This window comes from Cuculus canorus, chromosome 17 (assembly GCF_017976375.1).
Source record: "Cuculus canorus isolate bCucCan1 chromosome 17, bCucCan1.pri, whole genome shotgun sequence".
Taxonomy (NCBI): domain Eukaryota; kingdom Metazoa; phylum Chordata; class Aves; order Cuculiformes; family Cuculidae; genus Cuculus; species Cuculus canorus.
Genome location: NC_071417.1, coordinates 5337248 through 5357989, shown reverse-complemented (window position 1 = coordinate 5357989; position 20742 = coordinate 5337248). Strand labels below are relative to the sequence as shown.

Below are 20742 nucleotides of genomic sequence, written 5' to 3'. Positions count from 1 at the left end.
CAAAGGTGTGAAGTCAGAAGCATCCACCCACTTCTCCAGTGCTGGAGATGCCGGTGTGGGAGGTGTTCTTATACAGGCCCGGTACCGGCTCTGTGGAGCCAGCCCTGATCCCCACAGGGTTTACAGAACCAGGTATGTTTTGCAACTTGGCAGAAACACACAGCTAAATAACAGAAACCACCACCCACATGAAGCCAGAAGAACAAAGTACCAGTGTTTTCCTGCCCCAGACATGTGCGTGCCCAATCTCCTCTCTCACACCAAAAATAGCTCTACTTTTTCCCTTTTGGCAACAACAGACCGGGGTTTGAGCGCATTTGCTTTCAATAAACTAAACGCATTTTGCAAGAGTCTCTCTCATACTGAAACTTACTCAACTGAAGTTATAAAACATTGTCACACAGAGAACTTCCCTTCCCTGGCATCTCGGGATTGAGCCTCAAAACACTCTGTGACCCTCACTCTATTTCGCACCCAAGGCACGGCTTCTGGGCAGAGCCGGGCAGACGCCAACACGCAGGAAGCTAAGCTCAGTCCCAACTAAGCTTAGTCCCAACGTCACCCAACCAGTTCACAGCGAAATTCAGAGAATTCAATATGACGTCACTAAAGCCCTCCGGGATTTTTGTCACCACTTTCAGAAGAGATGAAAATCATCACCCAGTTGCCCCAACTCACATTCCTTCCCTTTATGAATTAGCAGTAGTACCAAACCTTTATCTGTAAAGCACGCGGTAAACTAAAACTTAACCTTGCTGATAAAACTCCTACGCTAGATGGAAACACTCTCACCCCACGTGGCCAAGGAATACCAATGGAACAATCCACATCCACCAAAAGCAGATTAAAAATCCCGGATTCAGCAAAACCCTGCCGTTTTCAGGCATTCCGAGCGCCAACCTTTGCTTCACGGGAATACCGACGGAGAGGTCGCGGAAAGAGTTCAAGCCATAAACACTTGCGAACCAAAAGGGCGGCGTTAGGAAATACCCACTGCACAGATCCCTCGGCAACACTGTCCTCTTGGGCAAATTCTTGAGCTGACCCAAACCACAAAGTTCACGGAGCAGACCCAACCTCCGGACGTCCACAGGGTTCAAAGCGGTGGAAAGAAGGGATGGGTTTATGGGGTCAAAGCAGCCTTCGGTCCCCAGCAGCGAGAGCCCCTGAGATTCTGCTGCTTCAGTGGCTTTGGCAGCAGCCCACATGGCAGGCAGCTGCCTGCACCCACTGCAGCCTGCTCTTTGTGCATTGTCAGGGCAGGAGAGCAGGAGGAAGGGCCGCGGGAGGAGAGGGAACAGGAAATTATAAGAATCGACAGGGGAAAAAAAAACAGCAATCACTCCAGAGGCTGCAGCTGGGGTTTAGGGAAGCGATCACTTGTTGCCTGCGGACGCCAGCCCTGCTCACCCACCGCTGGGCACCCCTCGCCAGGGGAGTGGGGACCCCTGGGCAGGATCCCCCCCACACCACAGACTCTGGGGGGAACGAAGGAAAAGGGGGGGAAAGAAGGGAGGAGGAAAGGGGGAGAAAGAGGAGGGAGAAAAGAGCAGGGCAGGTAAAAAGGGAGGCAGAGCCCAATAAGGGCGCGGGGGACAGAGCCCAATAAGGGGGGGGGGGGAGGGGGGAGCGGCAGAGCCCAAGGGGGGGGCAGAGCCCAATAACGGGGGGGGGGGGGGGGGGGCAGAGCCCAATAACGGGGGGGGGGGGGGGGGGCAGAGCCCAATAAGGAGAGGGAAAAGCCCAAAAAGGAGGGGGGGGACACACAGCCCAAAAGAGGGGGGGGAAGAACGGGAGGGGGAGAGAAAGAACCGCGGGGGGCGAAGAGCGGGTAGCTCGGGTGCCTCCCCCCCGCAGACGCGCGGTTCGCAAAGTGCGGGGCTCTCCCCGCGCTCCCAAACCCCGCAGCTCCTTCCCTCCAGGGTAAATAAGAAAAGCAAAGAGCCGAGGCACACAGAAACTTTCTCCCCCTCCCCGCGGGCAGCCCCCCCCCTTACCGAGCCCCGCCGGCAGCCGCCGCCCCCCATCGCGCCGCTCCCCGCTCGGCGCCCGGCGGGGGCCCGGCCGCGCCATCTGCGCCGCGGTTATAAATCCAGAGCCATGGGGCCGCTCCCCCGCGCCGGCCGGTTTGTTTGTCGTTGTGCGCGCCCGCCCGCGCCGGGCCGGGCCGGGGCCTCCCCTGCCGCCGCAGCGCCCTGCCCTGCCCTGCGCTCGCTCCCTCCGGCCGCCCGGGGGGGCGGGGCCGCGCCGCCCGCGCGCCTTAAAGGGGCCTCGCCCCCCGCCACGGGCACCGCGAGGGGAGCGCAGAGTTTGTGCGGTGGTGACCCGCACAGCTTGCACGTGGCACCCTAGAAGGGCTCGCTTTGGAAGGGAGCTCAAAGCCCATCCAGTGCCACCCCCTGTAACAGGGACACCTCCCACTGGATCCGCGGCTCCAAGCCCCATCCAACCTGGCCTAGAACCCCTCCAGGGATGGGGCAGCCACCACCGCTCTGGGCACCCTGGGCCTCCCCACCCTCATGGGGAAGAATTTCCTCCTAATGTCTAATCTAAATCAGCCCCTCTCCAATTTAAAGCCAGTCCTTCTCATCCTGTCACTCCATGGCCGTGTGAAATCCTCCTCCCCAGCTTTTCTGGAGCCCTTTCCATACCGGAAGCTGCTCTAAGTTCTCCTGGCAGCCTTCTCCAGGCTGAACAATCCCAACTCTCTCAGCCTGTCCCCATATGGGGGTTGCTCCAGCCCTCAGATCATCCTTGCAGCCCTCTTCTGGCCTTGCTCTAACAGCTCCACCTCCTTCTCATGTTGAGGATTCCAGAACTGGATGCAGGGCTCCAGGTCAGGACTCACTAGTGTGGAGCAGAGGGGAAGAATCCCCATCACCCTGCTGGTTCTGCTTTTGATGCAGCCCTGGGCACGGTTGGCCTTCTGGGCTGTGAGCACGCATTAGAATCATAGAATAGTTTGGGTTGGAAGGGACCTTAAAAGCCCATCCAGTTCCACCCCCTGCCATGGGCAGGGACACCTCCCACTGGCTCAGGCTGCCCGAGGCCCATCCAACCTGGCCTGGAACACCTCCAAGGATGGGGCAGCCACAGCTTCCCTTGGCAATTGCCGGCTCATATCAAGCTTCTCATCAACCAGCACCCCAAGTCCTTCTCCATAGGGCTGCTCTCAATCGCATCATCCTCCATCCCACAGCAGAGGATGGGCAGATCCCACAGGGACACCGGACGTCCTTGCCTGCACCCCTGTCACCTGCTGTACCGGTGCCTCCAGCTCTGTCGGTGTTCCCAGCTTTACTGGTGCCACAGGTTGTATTTATGCCTCTGGGTGTCATTGATGTTTTTTTCGGTGGAAATCAGGAATTCTTGCTCATGCCGCGAGCTGGCCCAGCAAAAGCTGCCCCAGTGCTTTTTCAGACACCAGCGCTTCAGAAGGGGTGTTGAAGGATGCCTGTTGCCGCTTGGTTTCTTGGCAGCTCACACCCAGCAAAGTTTCAGCTCCTGGGTGGTTGGTGCCCGGATCCATCACGTGGCACTGCCTTGGGTTTCTCCCAAAAAAAAGGAAGGTGGGGCGTCTCCAGGAGCAGACACCACACTGCTCCTTCCCAGCCCCACCGTGGGGTCTGCATTGCCACCCCAGCTGCCCCAAAAGCCTTCTCCAGGAGTGAGTTGTGCAGGGAAATCTGAACAGTTTAACAAGCAAATGCCTGCAGGAACTGGGCTCTGAGGCAGCCCAGGTTGTTCCCACGCCATTCCCATCTTCCAGTTTCACACCCCAGCTTCTGATTTGTACTAATGTTCCACTTTTTCATGATTTTTCTCACCCTCTATCCTCCCAGGAGGGGAAGGTCAGTCCCCCTCAGCTGTTTCTGCTCCTGCTGGTTGCCCCCTGCCCATGCAAATCCATTCCCCGTCCCTGCTTTCCCCAAAAGCTGGAAAAGCATCTTGTAAACCTCCTCTTCTCCCTCCCGACTCCAGCAGGCAATGCAGGCAGAGGTGGGCACGCATGGGTTCCCCGCCACTCTACCTCCCTGCTGTTTATTTCTCTTTGCCCACATCTCCACAAGCGGCGTTTTCCTGGGCAGCAGGATGGTGGGACAGGCAGCTCATGGCATTCCTTGCCCCAATACAGCTGCGCTGCCGCAGGGCAGAGGGACTTTCCCAGGCCTGGACCCAGTCTCCTTAAGTCACCCGACTCGAAATGTAAGCATAGGCACACGCCTCGGTGCAAGCAGAAATGCGAATATAAACATCAGGCGCACGAGTCAAATTGCCTCAAAGGAGCCTGATGTGCTGGGAAAAGCCGGAAAAGTTGCCCTTCCGTGCCTGTGGCATCTGGGTGTTCAGTGATTTCAGCTTCCACGCAGTTCAAGTCCTTGTTTGTAAGTGCTTGTCTGTAAGCTGAGCATCTCGGGAGGCAAAGCAGCAGATCAAATCTTCCTCTGGAAGATGCGATTATCTTGGAAGATAAAGGACAGAATTTATCTGTGATGCATTGTGGGGTGTCTCTGCTCCAGCCATTAAGCATTTCTTGAGCTGGAGCATCTTTTTTTTTTAATATCTGTGACTTTCCTCTTAATGAATGGAAGGCAAGTCCCCTACCATGGCAAAAAGACTCAAGACATTAATTTTACAAGAGCCAAGAGCCAGGCTTTTAGATTCCAGTGACCTTAGAACAACATTATAATCAAATGAATTTTAAAAAACCCTTAGGGTTGAACACACTTTCCAGCAATGCTGAATATCCTGCCAGAGCACAGATGGATTTTTTGCCCATGTTCCTGCTGTCCAGAAGGCCGTGGTCCCAAAGGGAGTCGTTGGGCTGGTATCGCAGTGTGAATGTGGGCTTTTCACAGTGGCATAATTCTTATAATGGAGAGCATTATTTCCTTTTGCATTTCTACATCTTTGGGCAGCCTGGCTGCCTGGAACTAGCAGCTACCAGATCCCAGTGGTGTTTATAAAACCATTATGCAAAACCGCAGCATCCAGTAATCCTAAAATACCCCAAATAATACCCAAATTACCCAATAATATCTAGAAATAAAGGTTGCCCAAATGCTGTGGGGCTAAGTGACTTCCAGTGTGGTTCAAGACTGAGTGCTGAACCGCTCTGGTCCAGATGCCATCTTCAACATCCTCATCTTAATAATGTAAAGAGGAGCATGTGACTCCTTAATGCTGGATATCTTTATATGGTATTGCTGTTCCTGGGAAAGCAAACCCCTTGTCTCAAAGCAAGAATGAGTTTGGCTTTAAAATAATGGCTTTGCAAACACCGGACAGCAACAGTATGCTCTTTGCAATGGGGTTATGGCTTTCAGAGCCTCAAGGCTTCGTGTTTTCCAGCTTTTTCCCTGCAATTGTGGAAGCTGGAAGCTTCTTGTTCTGGTTAAATCACAGATGAGGTTGTGGCAGCATCCCAAGGCTCTGGGAGCTGCAGCTTCATGAAAGCAAAGACTACAATGAGCTCACATCATGGACTTGAGGGAGAGCTGGCTTGGGTCACAGTTCTGCAGCCGGACACGTACACACACATTAAATACAGGAGACAGAGCCAGGCTGTCGCTGTAATCAAAGTATATCTGAGCTGCAAGGCTGCAGATAGCTTACACAGATTTTCCATAGCGTTTCACTTCGAAGCTGCCGTTGATAGCTATTCCATCAGATAAAATGGTAATGCAACGTGTCTCTGAAACGTCGCAGCAGCAAGGACGGGGATTTCTGGTCTCAGTGGAAAACTGGAGTCCTGCCTCAGCTTCTTGTGATGTTTTATATTAAACTTGTCCCACGCCTGGCACAAATGCAAGAAATTGGGGTGTTTTCTTGCTTAGATTCACCTAAAATCCTCCAGGAAAAGAAGCAAGATGCAAAACAAGAGCCACCCTCACTTTGAAACTACCCTCCCATGGAAAGCTTCAGGGGAAATTAATTACATTTAAAGCAAGCTGCAGTCTAAACTAAGTCATCCTGTAATTGACTTTATCAGAGCATCAGCCCACTAGGACCAGTGTGGGTGAAAACTGTTGCAGGGTTTTACCCTCCACAACCACCCATGACCCATGGTGCTGGCACGGGGATGAGGGGCCTTGGACCCGCCAGCGCTGTGGAGAGACCCGGGGGTAGGGAAGATATTTGGTGAGAAGCGGGGCGGCAGGAGGTTTGCACCTCTGCCCTGCATGATGCAATGTGGCTCCCTCCACAGCCCCTTCCCACCACCCTGGTGACCTGTCTTTACTTGCTCTGGGCGTGAAAAGAATTTGGTGGGACTCGGGTGGTATGAAGGGCTGGAGTTCACCTCAGGGAAGCAGATCCATTATGGGGAAAAAAAAACCCACCCTAAAATAAAGATCTCTGCCTGCCACCCGGGAAGAGGAGGAATGAAAAAGCCTAGAGAGCTTAGGGCTTGTACTGGCTCCCCACGACCATGCTCCATCTGCAGGAAATGACTGCTCCTGCCTTTTTCCATGCTTGCCTTCAAGTTGGCAATGGTTTACGGAAACAAATGACGCAACGTGGTACTCAGCTACATGCTGAGAGGAGGAAAAACTGAAATGATCCTGGATGGCAGCTGCAAAATGGGAACTTAACTAAGCAGCAGCCTTCGTCCCCAAGGCGTGAGGCTGATCCCACCCCTATGCATCAGCTTCGCCATCGGAAAGGGACCCCCATCAGCATCCCAGAGGGGTTGTGCTTTCCCAGCCGGACATGATCATGGTCGTGAGGTTTGGCCTCTCCTCTTTCTCTGGCTGTTTTCTTGGCTCCCTTTCCCAAATGGCTGGGCCAAGCAGTCCTGAGCAGCTGCGCCTTCCCCGCTTCCTGTGGCGGGTTTGGGTTGGGTTTGCAAGGCTCCTGTCAGCGCCTGGCAGCGGGTACTGCTCCGTCTGCCCTTCCCAAAACACCCATCACCAGCAGACCTGCACATTCGCATCTGCTCCTCTCAATTTATGCTGAAGCTCTGTGCTGTTTTCAACACATTGGGGGCAGACAGGACCTGTGGGGCTGCAGGCCCCCAAAAAGGTCACGTCTGACCTGAAAGGATCGGCTTTTAAATTCACATAAATACAGATTGCTTTTAGATTCAGCTAAAAGCAGCAGATGCACTCCTGGTGCAAGGGCAAATGTTCTTTTCTGCCCTGCAGTGGGGTGGCACAGGGCTGTTTGCAAAGCAACGGGGCTGGATGGACACATGCAGCCTCCCCGCGCACCGATGACCTGTCAGGGGAAGCAGGCAGGGGTGCCCTGCACGCCGCTCCCGGGCAGCAGTGCCTCCTCCCAAGGGACCTGCGACTGTGAATACCAGGTGTAGAGAGAGCAGCTAGAGGTGGCTACTGTGTTATGACAATAAACAGCACAGAAATTATACCAGAGCAGATGGAGCGAACGCGTTCCAACTCCAAATCAGTTTGAGGAAGCAAATAACTTTAAAAAAAAAAAAAATAAAGAAATTAAAATACTGAAAGCCACCTCATGGCTCTCGCTGGGGAAGCAGAAGGGTCTTGAAGGAGAAGCGCCTGTGCACTGCCCTGTGCCAGCATACCCACAGTGCAGGCATCGGGTGTGGGAGCGTGTCCTGCCCCAGCACGGAGGGCAGGTGGCCCCGCTCGGGTACCCTCTGCTGGCACAGCACACACACGTGTAGAGGTGTGCAGCTCTGGCAGAAGTTTCTCCCCCAATGAGAAAGAAAAACCAAACATTTCTTGGTAGGCAGCAGTGTGGTTTCCGTTGGTGTCAAATAAAGATGCCTTTTACAGGTATCAGACAGAGAAATGGTTAAAATGAGGGGAAGATCAGAGTGGTGATTAACAGGCTTTGGTAGAAGCCTGGTGCACTCTCTGCCTCCTACAAAAGCACTGTGGCCCCACAGCTTCTCGGCCCCCTTGCACGGCACGCCAGCCTGACCTTCTCCAGTGCCGTCTCCAGGCGCCTCTTGCTCTCCACAGGGTGCATCGTCACCCCAGGGCTAAGCCACCACAGTGCAATGGGGACGGGGTGTGAATTTGGAGCCAGGTGTCAAAGCCATCCCCTTCCAAGCCAGCGAGGAGGATGCCAACAGGCAGGACACAAGCTCAGCAACCAGTCCCGTATGCATTTTGGCTTCCCAAATACACACGCGGTGCTGGGGCAGCTCACAGAATAACTAACTAGTCTTTACCGCAGAAATAAATGGCCACAGCTTTATTAAATCAATATTAATTCATAATCTTTAGCAGACAATTATAGTTATCTCACACATGAAACTACCTACCTCTTCAAATCTCTGATCTGACAGGGTTATAATTAGCTTATTACTGGCCATACATCTGCTAATAACTTTTCCCTCAGCCCTGTGAAGTGAATTAAGGAGTGCTAATAAACCATGGCTGTTAATCCATTTATATGTCTTATGCTTTTGTCTAGGCACCAAATTTAAAGATACATAAAAAGGGATTTTCTCCTTCCCTTCCTCAAGGTCTTGCTACCCCTGGCCGCTTGGTGTGAACAACAAGGGCGTCCTCACAATATCCCCGCGGATACCATCCTCACTGGGAGTGGGATGCAACGGGAAACTTGGGAAAGCAAGTCAAAACAGACTGAAAAAACTTGGAATATCTAAGAGCGGGTATATTTTCTCCGATGTTTTCTTACTCTCAGCCGCAGTGCCCACACCTGGTGCGAGGCAGAGGGTGTTTTGGGAAGGTCCACTGGCAAGGCTGTGAACCCCAAAAATACCACTTGGGAGGCACTAATGGACTGAATTTCTGCAGCACTCCCAGCGCTGCCCACTCTCGCTCCTCTGCTGCGGAGCATTGCCAGTGCTGGTCCTTCGCAATAACAAAAGTGAGGTAAGACGCAGCTGGAGGTGGAGGGAAACGTTGATCTAAAACGATGGCCGGTAATAAAGGACAGCAGAGAGGCACTGTGTGATGTGATGAGATAAAAGCAGATGACCGGCTGCTGCTTCTAATTATAGGTCCCTGCTAATGAAGAGGGCACTGATTAGACTGACATTGTCCTAAGACATGCATTTCTATAAAGACCAGGAGCTAGGGCTCGGGGTGCATAGGTGCCGGGATAGGGTTCCCCACTGCCTGCCAGAAACTGCCCCCAAACCTTCTTCTGTCTCATCTGTGCCCCTGCACCCACACCACCTAATGTGGTTTGTTCCCACCATGGGACAGTTGGGTCCAGGACACCATGGGGACGCCAGGTAAAGGCTGGCAGTGATATAGATTCATAGAATCATAGAATAGTTCTGTGGGACCGTAAATATCATCCAGTTCCCATCCCCTTGCCACAGGCGAGGAAATCTCCCACCAGTCCAGGCTACTCAAGACCCCATCCAACCTGGCCTTGGACACCTCCAGGGATGGGGCAGCCACAACTTCCGTGGGCAGCCTGTTCCAGTGCCTCACCACTCTCATAATAAAGAATTTCCTTCTTGTGTCTAGTCTAAATCTGCCCCTCTGCTATTTAAGGCAATTCTCCCTCGTCCTATCACTATATGCCTTCGCACAAAGTCCCTCCTCAGCTTTTTTATAGACCCTTCAGGTTCTGTAAGGTCGCTATAAGGTCTCCTCTGAGCCTTCTCTTCTCCAGGCTGAACAACCCCAACTCTCACAGCCTGTCCTCGTATGGGAGGTGCTCCAGCCCTCGGACCATCTTTGTAGCCTCCTCTGGACCCATTCCAACAGTTCCATCTCCTTACGCTTAGGATTCCAGAACTGGACGCAATACTCCAAATGGGGTCTCACAAGAGCAGAATCCCTGTGTGTCCAGGCTGTGGTGGGTGGGAAAGCCTGAAGGTTGCCATGGAGAAGACCTGGAGCAGCTGGACATGCTGGTCACCTCCAAGCCTTTTCAGGCTCTGCTGCCAGCTCAGGAAGGCTCTGAGATCCGAGCCCCTGAAGACAAAAGGAAGCTCCTTTTGAGTAAGAAATGCATTTGAGTCTCATGGGTGAATAATTTATGATGCTTACTGTAATAAGACAGAAAAAAACCCACATTCAGTTCTGGTTTCATCATATTTTTGGCTATGAGTAAAACAGTAGAAAATTGTGAGGGCTTCCCACAGCAAAGCCAAACGCCTGAGACTGAAACTGGTAGCTAGGCCACTTCTTAACCAGAGAGTTGATCTTTTGCATATTTTTGGTTGTATTGGCTCTTTTCTTCCTCCATGAAGGAGATTTGATGTGTATGTGCAATGACACCGCTGTCTCTTTCTTAGCTGAGCTCAGCCTGCAGCGCAAGAGCCTTCCCGGATGGCAGTGAGAAGGGAATCCAGCCTCACCCATCCTGTGGCTCCCACAGGAGATCACCTACCGGCACAAGGAGCCAAAGCCTCCCTATGCTTCCAGCCTTTAGCCCCTCAGGGCCGGCAGGATTTGATTTTCTCCCCTAGAAAGCTGAGCTGAAGTCAGAGTGGATCTGGAGGCCCTCCTCACCCCTCCAAAGCTGTTTCTGCAAAACCAGGACTTGCTCAGTTTGGATGTGCTGCTTTTTGCTGAATTAGGAAATTTTGTTAATGATGAAGGTTTTTCATTTTAAGACATCTGGTATTTTTTGAGACTGAGAAAGGAAAAACATCTTTCCCTCTTCTGTCCCCACTTAAACTCCAGCAGGAGCCCTGCTTTGTGATGGAGAAGCATCTTTTAACAAAAGAGAGAAGATGTGTATCTCAAGGAGGAGCCAGCAAAAATGGGGCAGAAATCTTGTGAGACAGAGTCTAGAAAAAATCCAAATATCTTTCAGGCCATTACTTTTTCCAGGTGAATTCCATGGGAATGACCCACATGGCCATGAAATGGTATTTTTGGGGTGGCCACGTGGGTGCAGGAAAGGCACATGGAGTGGTGAGTGAGGTGATGCGGAATGGGGACCTGGCCCCCAAGTTCCCGAGTGGTGGCTGCTTCCAGCTAGGAGAGGTGGATTTGCTTAAATTAGAGAAGCTTTTTGGGAAGGATCCTGTACCTTCCAGGCATACGGCTATGGGCATCTTCCCATGGATACAGAGCTGAGCGAGTGCCTGCTAATTCCCTGCATGATGACTGCAGCAATTTCAAGCCCTGCTTAGACAGGAGAAGCAGTTGCTGGGGCACCAAACCTTTTAACATCTTAATGAGCCAAGAGTTCAAAAGAAATCCCACCAGGATTTTTTGTTACTTTTTCTCCTCTTTTCTCAGAGAGTTCAACTTTTCATCTCCCTCCTCCCAAGTATGAGACAGCCAAACATGAGGATAACAAATGAGCATCTTGTCCCACCTGAGGAGTTCAAGCCGCTATCATCCAGCTCCTTGTCACTCCAAAGATCAGGGAAGCACCGGCACACTGGAGAGGAGATGTAATTAGGTGCAATTCATGAACAGCTCATCTGCTATATTTAACAGATGGGCTGATTCCTCGGTGAGCGAAACTTCATGGAGAAGCTGGGCTGTGACAGAGCTCTGCTCCCCCAGCCTGGCTCTCCAGCGCTGGACCAGGCAAGAGCTGGTTGTCTTACCTCCTGAAACACTCTTTATTTTTCAATTTTATTTTCTAATGGCTGTTTATCCTGTTTATGTCTCAACTGAGCAGGACTCTCATCCAGGTATTTTTAGCATTTAGAATTTTCCCTTCACCAGGGTTAACACAATTCCCTCTTTTATCTTCATCGTTTTGCCTGGAACAGATGGGAGAGTCCTGCCTGAGCTCCAGTGATGTGCCACGAAGGACACGGTAACAGAGGAGACACTGTGTCTTCTCCTGAAAGAGGGGAAAGAGTGTGCGTGTGTGTCAGCATGGGAGCCCCCAGTGGGGTGGGAATGCCTCCCACCAGCTCTCCTCCCTCAGCCTGCCAGCCAGGATTAACATGAGGTTCTTCAGAGGTTTGGGAAGCACCTGGGAGAGCTGGCACACTGGGGTGGGGTGGTTGCAAGGCTGCTGTGGCTTACGGTGACTCTGACTTGTTCTCAACCACAGCCTCTGCTTTCTACCGCAGCCACTGTTGTGCTGGGAGCTGCTGCCTGTAGCAGGGGGACCCCTCCCTTAGTATCTCCAGACCTTGTCCTGAGTCCTCATCCCACATAACACCCAGAGACGAGGGATAGAGAAGTTCAGGAACCAGCCAGGGCCCGTAGGGGAGCCACAGGGCTTGCCCGTCTGTGCAGACCACTTAAATCCACAGACTGCGTTGAAGCACCAGCTTAGCTACAAAAATCACTGAAGCAGACTCTGAAGTTCCCCGGAGGAACACTCACATTCTTATTATTAATGAAAGTCACCAAGTGGATGGGAGATTTGTGGGTCAAACTTCGAAGATGGGACCGGTGATTACCAGCAAGACACTCAATAGCTGCAAGCAGCAAGCGATGCTGGTGCCCAGCGAAGCACCCCCATTCCCTCAAGCGATCTCCTGAGTTCAAGGACATGGTGACCAAAAGAGATACCAAAACACCCAGGGCTGAGTTCTCTGTCCCATGGGGACGGGTGATTGCCTACAGCAAGGCTGGAGCTGCAGCAGGCGAGTCCGTGGAAAGCAGGGCATACATTCCTCCGCAGGGAAGGATAGAGGAGATATTATAGAGGTGCAGACTCTGTTCAGGCTCACGCTAGGCTCCTTGCAAGCAGAGGGTAAAGAGCTACTTATACTGGAACATAAAAGCCAGGAGACAGCCGAGTGCTATAAATAGGGCATATAAACTTTCAACTGACAAGGCTCTGATTTTGTTATTGCAAAAAGAAAAAAAAAAAAAGGGAGAAAAAGTGTCTAGATGGAGCTGACAAAGAGGGAAATACATGCAGAGTACAGGTTTGTTCCCAGTAACGCGCTTATTATAAGTCAGATGTAGTTAGAGCTATTACTTTAGCTTCAAATGAATGGAAGGAGAATAAATCTGCCTTTGTGCGAGGCTGCCTGCAAATAGCATCTCCCTCTGGCAAACCTGCAATTGTGTTTGCATGAGACATTTGTTAGAATAAATGCAATTTAAAAAGAAAAACAGTTCACACCTACAGCAAGGGAAAGCTGATGGTATGAATGGCAACCAGCGGAGGAGGAGGGCAAAACAGAACAGGCTTCATTGGCAGGGGAGCAAAGCCTGTGGCACTGGAAGAGACTCCTTTAGGGTCGCTGGGAGTGGAGATCCTGTAAACTCAGTCCCTGTCCCCACGTTACATCTTTACACCCATCACCCCAAGCTGCAGAGCTGATTTCAACCATTTTCCCACTCCCTATCCCCAAAGGATGGTGTCACTAAACACAGGTTTTCTAGGGAAAGGATGAAGTACACTGGAGGCTGCGAGGAAGCATCTTCCCATGCTCTAAGCAGTCACAACATCACAGCCCTTGGGACCGAGCCCCAAGGTTCGTCCTGCGTCCATGCAGCCAGGGCAGGAGCGGATGGGCAGCTGGGGAGGGTCCTGCTGTGCTGCAGGCACACAGACACCAATGCTTTATCAGCAAGACACGTATCCTTTATCTTCTGCTTTGAAAGCCCACTGAGAAAGAAAAGCTCTTCCTTAAAAGTTTTTGATTTTGTATTTTTTCTTCCTAAATAACTTTCCCAAGGTATTGAAAGCACTTGTAGGTTTTTTTTCTTTTTTAAACAAATGAAGGGGTTTTTTTCCACCCAGAGCATGTCGCCACCCAGTTCTGACCTTCACACTGCTCCGCTGCAGGGCTTTGGGGAGGGGATCAGCAGGGGTGGCCCTTCTGGGGGCTCCTGGTCACCTCGTGATACCCACACGCACATCCCCTTCCACCGGCAGCACTGCCATGACATAGATGGACTGTGGCTGCAAATGCAGCGTCTTATTCAGGTGACAATCTAAGGAAAAGGAGCGAAAACCCTCTGCAAAGTCTCCTCCTGCCTACTTCTGTTATTATTATTTTTAATGTTATTCCCATTCAATTTATAGGAGCAACTGTCTGGGAAATGACTTTACCTCTGGTTCCTTCATAAATTTTTAATAGGGCAGAAATAGAACCAAAAGGGATTTTAAAAAAAAAAATCCGTTAGCGTCAAACTCTGGGTCTATTCATAATTAATTATACTTTCAGGGGGAGGGGAAAAAAAGAGGAAACATAATTACAAGCTTCTAGTGAGAACATTCATTATCATGCTAATGCAGAAATCAGTACTGCTGTGCCTCTGTGCATGTGTGCGTGTGTGTGTGTGTGTGTTCGATCTAATCACTCCGCAGTGATGTGTGTCATTCGCGCATTTACTTCATGGCATTTTAAAGTCCAAGTTAAAAATGAGAAGATTAATTGCAGCCTGGATCGATGGGGATTAGGATGCTTCACCCTCGGCGAGGCAAGGAGGCTGGGTTCCTCAGCACCGGCTACCAGGACACCCTGGCCAAGGTGCCCGTGTGCAAAGAACATCTCAGCTTCAATATTTTCTGCTAATATGCCAATACAGGGTGTCGGGAGGGATTTTGAGGTGTGAAGAACAGTGCATATCAGGAGATGGAGGAATAAACTAGGCTTCCTCAGGGAGGAAGGAGCCCAGAGGGAGGTGGAAGCGGAGAAAAACAAGGCAATATTTCAGCTGTTTAATGCATGGCAAGTTCCTGGATTTGCCATGCTGAGAAGATGCCCACCTCACAAAGCAGACCCTGAGCATCTACACCGTGAGAGGCATTTGGGCTGCCAAACTACTCCAAGAAGAGCAGCCTGACTGATCCCAAATCCACAACAGGGAGGAAAGAGTAATTTCTATAAAAGAAGAAAGAGGCTCAATTTACCTCTAGAGCATTGATGTTGCCAGCAATGGGGTGTTTTTCTTTTCTATCCTGTTCCCTTAAGTGCAAGCAATACAGTGCTGGGGCTGGCAGCTCGCCCTGGCCTGGGACCTGGCTGCCCCCCAGCATCCACATGAGAAACCAGCTTGGAACTGGAGGGAAACGTCATCCTCGGCATCACAGAACCGAACCAAAGGGCGCAGCAGTGCCTGGTGGGGTCAGGCACAGCGCCAAGCCTGGGCACATCCTGCTTACGTTGGATACTTGAAGCTCCAGTTGAAATCAGGAGGGAAAACCACAGGCTTGGATCCAGGACTCAAACATCAGGTTCAGTCCCAGACATGTTTATAGACATGAGTTATCTTAATTATATTAAACCTAAGTTAGCCATCTGCACAATCTGAGCATTTCTGTGGAATAATTAAACCGATCTCCCGTTATTTCTCGAGCTGCCAAGCGAATGTCCTACTTTTACAAGTAGGAGTGCTGCATTTCCCCAGCTATAAATCCTCCTGCAGACTGCAGGAGCCAGAGCCTGGCAGGCAGAGCGGAGCCGAGAGAGAATGAGGCAGTGGCGGGACACCCAGCCCTCCTGGATGGCATAAAAGCCTTAGAGTAACAGAGTTCTAAGGGCTGTGCCACATTATGTTCCTGCCTGCAGCAGCCATCCAGGGAGAGGGCGGCCATGGGCAGCTGGAGAAACCTGGAGCCAGAGGCAGCCAGTGGTCCAAAAAGAGATTAAAGAGGGGAATGGGTGGAGATGAGTGGCAACGTGATGCCGTTTCTAATTCAATAATCCTCTGCTCAAAAGACAGTGATAATTAAAGCAAGATCACATTTTCCTTTGCGCACATGGGAAAAGCATCTCTTGTAGCAAACTGGAGGGTGAAAAGATGGAGCGAGCAACAAGTGCTGAGGGATTCGCTGTGTCCCTGGCTGCCCCCATCTCCCTGCAAACACCTTGTTCTCAAAATATCCTCCTGTGCAGGGTAAAAACTCTCCTGAGTGCTGCCAGGATCTGGGCTGTCTGCCGGGCATCGCAGGTCCCAAGTCCCAACGGTGCTTCTGGTGAGCTGCTGAAAAGGACCAACAAAACCTCCTTGGAAAAACCCACTCCCCAGGCATGGTGGCTCTTCTGGACCTCTGTCCATGGACAGTGAGGGGGAGTTAGTCTCCTAAAACACAGTGGTAGCTCCAGCACCCACAAGCCTGTGCTTGAGCACCCTCAGCAAAGAAGCACCCACCACCTTCAAAATTCACCAGTTTTTCTTGGCATAAAAGCAGCTGCTGGCACAATGGGCTGAGCATGATAAATTTAAGTGGGAAAGCATTAAAAAGAACTGGGAATTGTTTGCAGAAAATGCCACCATTACCCAGGCACAACTGAATTTCCCCATCCAAAGATGCTCCCCTGGGAGCGTTAAGACCCTGCTGTGAGCACAGAGGGTAGAAAAAGAGAAAGTTAAAGCCTGGAGTCCTAAGATGGATTTTTTTTCCAGAGGTGGGCTTGGTGCAACATCTGGGAGCCATTCCCTTTCGTGTGGCCTTGGGCAGCCAGGCGATGGGCCCCTCTGGGCTCGCTCAAGTTCCAGCTGTGCCTAATCCCAATATTTAGGGTTGAAGCTCCCTGACTCACACCAGTCCCGGACAAATGGGCTGTGCGGTGGTTTTGGCCAGTGTCTGAGCTCAGGGCTATTTGGGAACACAGAGTGTAATTGCTCTGCAGAGTCTGCCAACTGCTTTAAAAAAAACCCACCCCACCTCAGCACGCTGACACTCCCATTTTTATCCAGAAATGGATTTGGGAGGTGGAGGTTAAGAGTAGCACTGGGTGTTACAGCCTTGAAAAGAGCTATTACAGGCACTGCAGGGAAAATGAAGTGGTAAAAGGACCATTTGGCCGTCTCCACAGCACTGTCCGAGCAGCAGGGTGCCCGGTGCAGAGCGTGGCGGGGGCTCACATGGGGACCAGGGCCGCAGCAGCTCTGCAGCTTTGCCAGCCTCCACTCTGCCTCATTAGGACGCTTCCCCAAGGCATAAAGCAGATCTCAGGTTTTATGTGGGAGCCTAAAATGAGTTATCACACAGAGCAGAGACAAGCCTACCATGCCCCTCTCCATGTAAGCCCTTCCCCGGAAGATAAAAGGGCCTCACTGTTCTTCAAAATGGTGAAATTGGAGCCAAATCCCCTGAAAGAAAACAGATGACCTCTTGTTCTAGGAACAGCTACAGTTCCTCCCTTTAACTTCATCGCTGCCTAAATCCTGCCCGAATGAAAAGCCATAAGCCATGGCACAAGCCTCCCCGTCTCAGCCGTGGGTGGGAGGAAGGCTCTCCCCAAGCCCTTCGTTAGGGTTCACAAATCCACCCACCCGGGCTCTCTGCTTTCCCCAGGCCATTTCTGCAGGGATATCTCCTCTCTTCTGGTGTGGGCTGATGTTTAAGCCCTCAGCACAGCCCCAGGTGCCTGCAGGAGTCATGTTTTATGCAGAAAGGTCACACCAAGTAAGGCTCCGCTCCACCAAAATGTTACTGGCTGCAGAATTCGGCATTTCAACACCCGTATTCATGCAAAGCAGATGCAGCCCAAGCTGTAGTTCAAGTATTTTGTGTTTATAACCAACTGATAGGAGAATAAAACCAGATTACGCACACCCTTTTTAGAGACGTTTTATGATGTATGAAAATAATCCTAAAGCTTTTCCCAAAGATCTCCCAGATGGGGTTTGGGAACAGCCAGGCAGGGATGGTCGGGCTGTGCATGTACTGCACATCCCCATCCTCTGCCCTCCAGGCAAAGGCAGTGGGAGCAGTTAGTTTCCCACTGAGACAAGCTATCAAGAAATGCTGCTGGGAATAACTCCCAAAATACCAGCTCGCAGTGGTTTCTCCTGGGACTGGTGGCTGCTGGTACAACGATGCTGCGCCCACGCTGCGCCTCCCCAGGCAGAGGCAGTATCCCTCCTGGCGTGGGGTCCAGCACAGCCTCCCCGTGCCCAGGGCAGGGCAGGACAGCCCAGTTTTGCATACTCCTTTTTCTCTTGTTGCGTTTTCTCCATCTGTATTGAATAGCAGTGCCATGAATATTCAAGAGAAAAACATGTTAAAAATCACTGACATTTCCAGGATTGGCTCACAGTAGCCAGAGGACGTCATTCACAGTAATTACAAAAAATTCCACAGCCCTTCACAGATGACAACAAATCCAAATGGCCTTTTTGCACAGTGAAAACATTAGCCATAACACTTTTTTTTTAAATATCTTCCAACCAGTTGCTGCTTTCACAGGCATCTTCGAGCAAGCCGATCTCAGAACAACCTCCCATCTCTGTCGCGTTCACCGCCTTCTGCAGAGAATGAATAGCACTTTTTTTTTCCTCCCTCTCGTTTGAGAGTTTTCTTGGTAGGGATGAAACCACGGAACAGAAGGCCGCCTAAATGAAATTATTAACCCAGAGAAACCACTAAAGGAACTTGATTAATTTGCCAAGTAACAGAGCTCGTTTTGTTCTTTTAGGCAACACATCTTAAAGTAATTGAATCACCCCCTGAAAAAAAAACAGTAGATGATTGAGCCCTGAGGTACACTCCCTCGCTATCCTTAATAAATCTCTCTTTATGAAGGAGGTAGTCTGCTTTTCTCATCAGAAACCTGTTAATTTTTTTCTCTTTTAAGTAATTGAATACAAAGTTCAGAATCTATCTGCAGCATCCTTCAAGACAGAAAAAAAATCAAAGGTTTATCTCCTGTTTCATCTCAGCAAGTTAATTATGCTCCCGTAATTGAGTTAAACCAGCAGGTTATTAAAAATACCGCAAGATCATTTTTATTTTTTTTTAATATAGTACCTTAAGCCCCAAGTCTTTGGCAGAACCAACTATGCTGAGACCTGGATCACACCCTGCCCGGTGCAGGAGGCAACCAAGATGGACCATTCCAACCTCATTTCATTACATAAAAGTAGCTGGAGTGGGTTTTCTCCTACATTTTCTGAATCAGGACGATGGACCCATCTCAGTTGTCATTGTCGCCTTCATGGGAGCTGCAGAACCACTTGGCAGATCAGCAGGGACATCCACAGCCTGATGGTGGCTTGCTGAAGGCAATTGTGCATCTCCCCTCCATCTCATCACAAGCAAGTCTGGTTGTACAGGCTTCCACCAGAACCGAAATATCTCTTACTATTGTCTAAGAAACCTACATTTATCATGCTCAGGGATGGAGGAGGAGTATCCGACTCTCCACCACAACAGGTATGGCGCTTCCAACTCAAATATATTTCTAATCAGCATTTTGCTTCAGATTTTACCCATTCAACAAATTCCACTAATTCTAGGGAATTACAGAAATAATTGCTATTTTCCGATAGATACAGGCCTGCCTCTCGAGACAGAAAAAAATATAAGGAAAAAAAATCAATGAAGAGCTGTTTAAGGAAAGTCAAAATAAGCTATTTCCATCTCCTCGTTTGCAATTAACTTCAGAGCATAACACAGTAGGTGGTGGTTCATGGGAAAAGTACGACTTCATTGTAATCCTCCCTCCTTTTAAGTGGAAAGATCAGCAGAGACAGATGTACCGCGGCTCCCTGCCACATCCCAACCACTCTGCTCTCTCCAGGCTGCGAGGGCAGCAAGAGCTGCCAGACACAGAGGATCATAGAATCATCGCATCATAGAATAGTTTGGGTTGGAAAGGACCTTAAAGATCATCCAGTTCCAATCTGCCTGCCACGGGCAGGGACACCTCCCACTGGCTCAGGCTGCCCAAGGCCCATCCAACCTGGCCTGGAACACCTCCAGGGATGGGGCAGCCACAACTTCTCTGGGCAACCTGGGCCAGGGCCTCACCACTTTCATTGTGAAGAAATTCTTCCTAATGTGTAGTCTAAATCTGCCCCTCTCCAGTTCATACCCATTGCCCCTCATCCTATCACCACAAGCCTCTGTGAATAACCCCTCTTCAGCTTTTGTGTAGCCCCTTCAGGTACTGAAAGGTCTCTATAGGGTCTCCTCGGAGCCTTCCCTTCTCCAGGCTGAACAACCCCAACTCTCTCAGCCTGTCCTCATAGGGAAGGTGCAGCCACCACTTCCCTGGGCAACCTGAGCAAGTGCCTCACCACTCTCATCGTGAAGAATTTCCTGCTTATGTCTAGTCTAAATCTTCCCCTCTCCAATTTAAAGCCATTCCCTCTCATCCTATCACCACAAGCCTTTATAAGCAGTCCCTCCCCAGCTTTCCTAGAGCCCCTTCAGCTTCTGGAAGGTTGCTGTAAGGTTTCCTCAGAGCCTTTTCTTCTCCAGGCTGAACAAGCCCAGCTCTCTCAGCCATGCTGTGTCCCCGCATTGCCACCCTGGCAGGCTGCTAGGACAGTGGCTGGGGTTTCTCTGATTGCTTGCAGTCACCCACCTGCCCCACTGTGGGCCTTTGTGAGATGCTCCAATCCTGTCCTCATCCCTGTCCTTGTTCCCATCAGAACACAGCTCTCAAATCACAGTCCCTAGGAGACACCTTTCCAACAGAGGGATGAAAGGGATGAGAAGGTGATAACAGCCCGGAAGGGCAGCTATCCTCCTTGGGAAAAACTGGAAACGGTGCTTCTCAGGTTGGAGCTGGCAGAGCAGGAGCATGGTGGGGTGGCAGGATGGAGCTGCCCTTCCTCTCACTGGGCCGAACACTGCCTGAAAGACGGCTGGCTGATATTATCATCTATTTTTGCAAAACATAAGTTGTGATTTTTCTACCAAAATATCCTTTTCCTCTTCCCCACCAATGACAGCCCAACCACGAGAAGAGGTGGTCCAACAACACATCCTTCCCTGGAGAGTAACCCTTATAGCAAGGTCCCAGCGTGACTTTTGCTTAGTGGGACAGTAAGACTCCGCTTTGCCTTGCACCAGCAAGAAACCTAAGAAACCCTCCCTGCTTATGGGCATTTCCCAAGAAACCCAGGCCATGTAACTGTCTGGGGGCAAGAGGGACCTGAAAGAGCCAGTTTCCCCACGTTATCTCGGAGGGTGGGAGATTTTTCCTGC

The 20742-nt window shown here is 50.8% G+C and overlaps 1 protein-coding gene across 16 annotated transcripts in view; it reads right to left on the bottom strand.

Annotated features, from left to right (window-relative positions):
* Positions 1 to 2208, bottom strand: part of NCOR2 (nuclear receptor corepressor 2) — a 251275-nt gene extending 249067 nt beyond the window's left edge. For 8 of the 16 annotated variants that reach the window (XM_054082546.1, XM_054082556.1, XM_054082558.1 and 5 more), the window contains exon 1: positions 1998 to 2208. The gene's annotated coding sequence lies outside the window, so the exon portion shown is untranslated. The remainder of the gene's footprint in view (positions 1 to 1997) is intronic. The other 8 variants (XM_054082557.1, XM_054082553.1, XM_054082565.1 and 5 more) reach the window with 1 other exon arrangement.
* Between the last annotated feature and the right edge of the window lie 18534 nt (positions 2209 to 20742).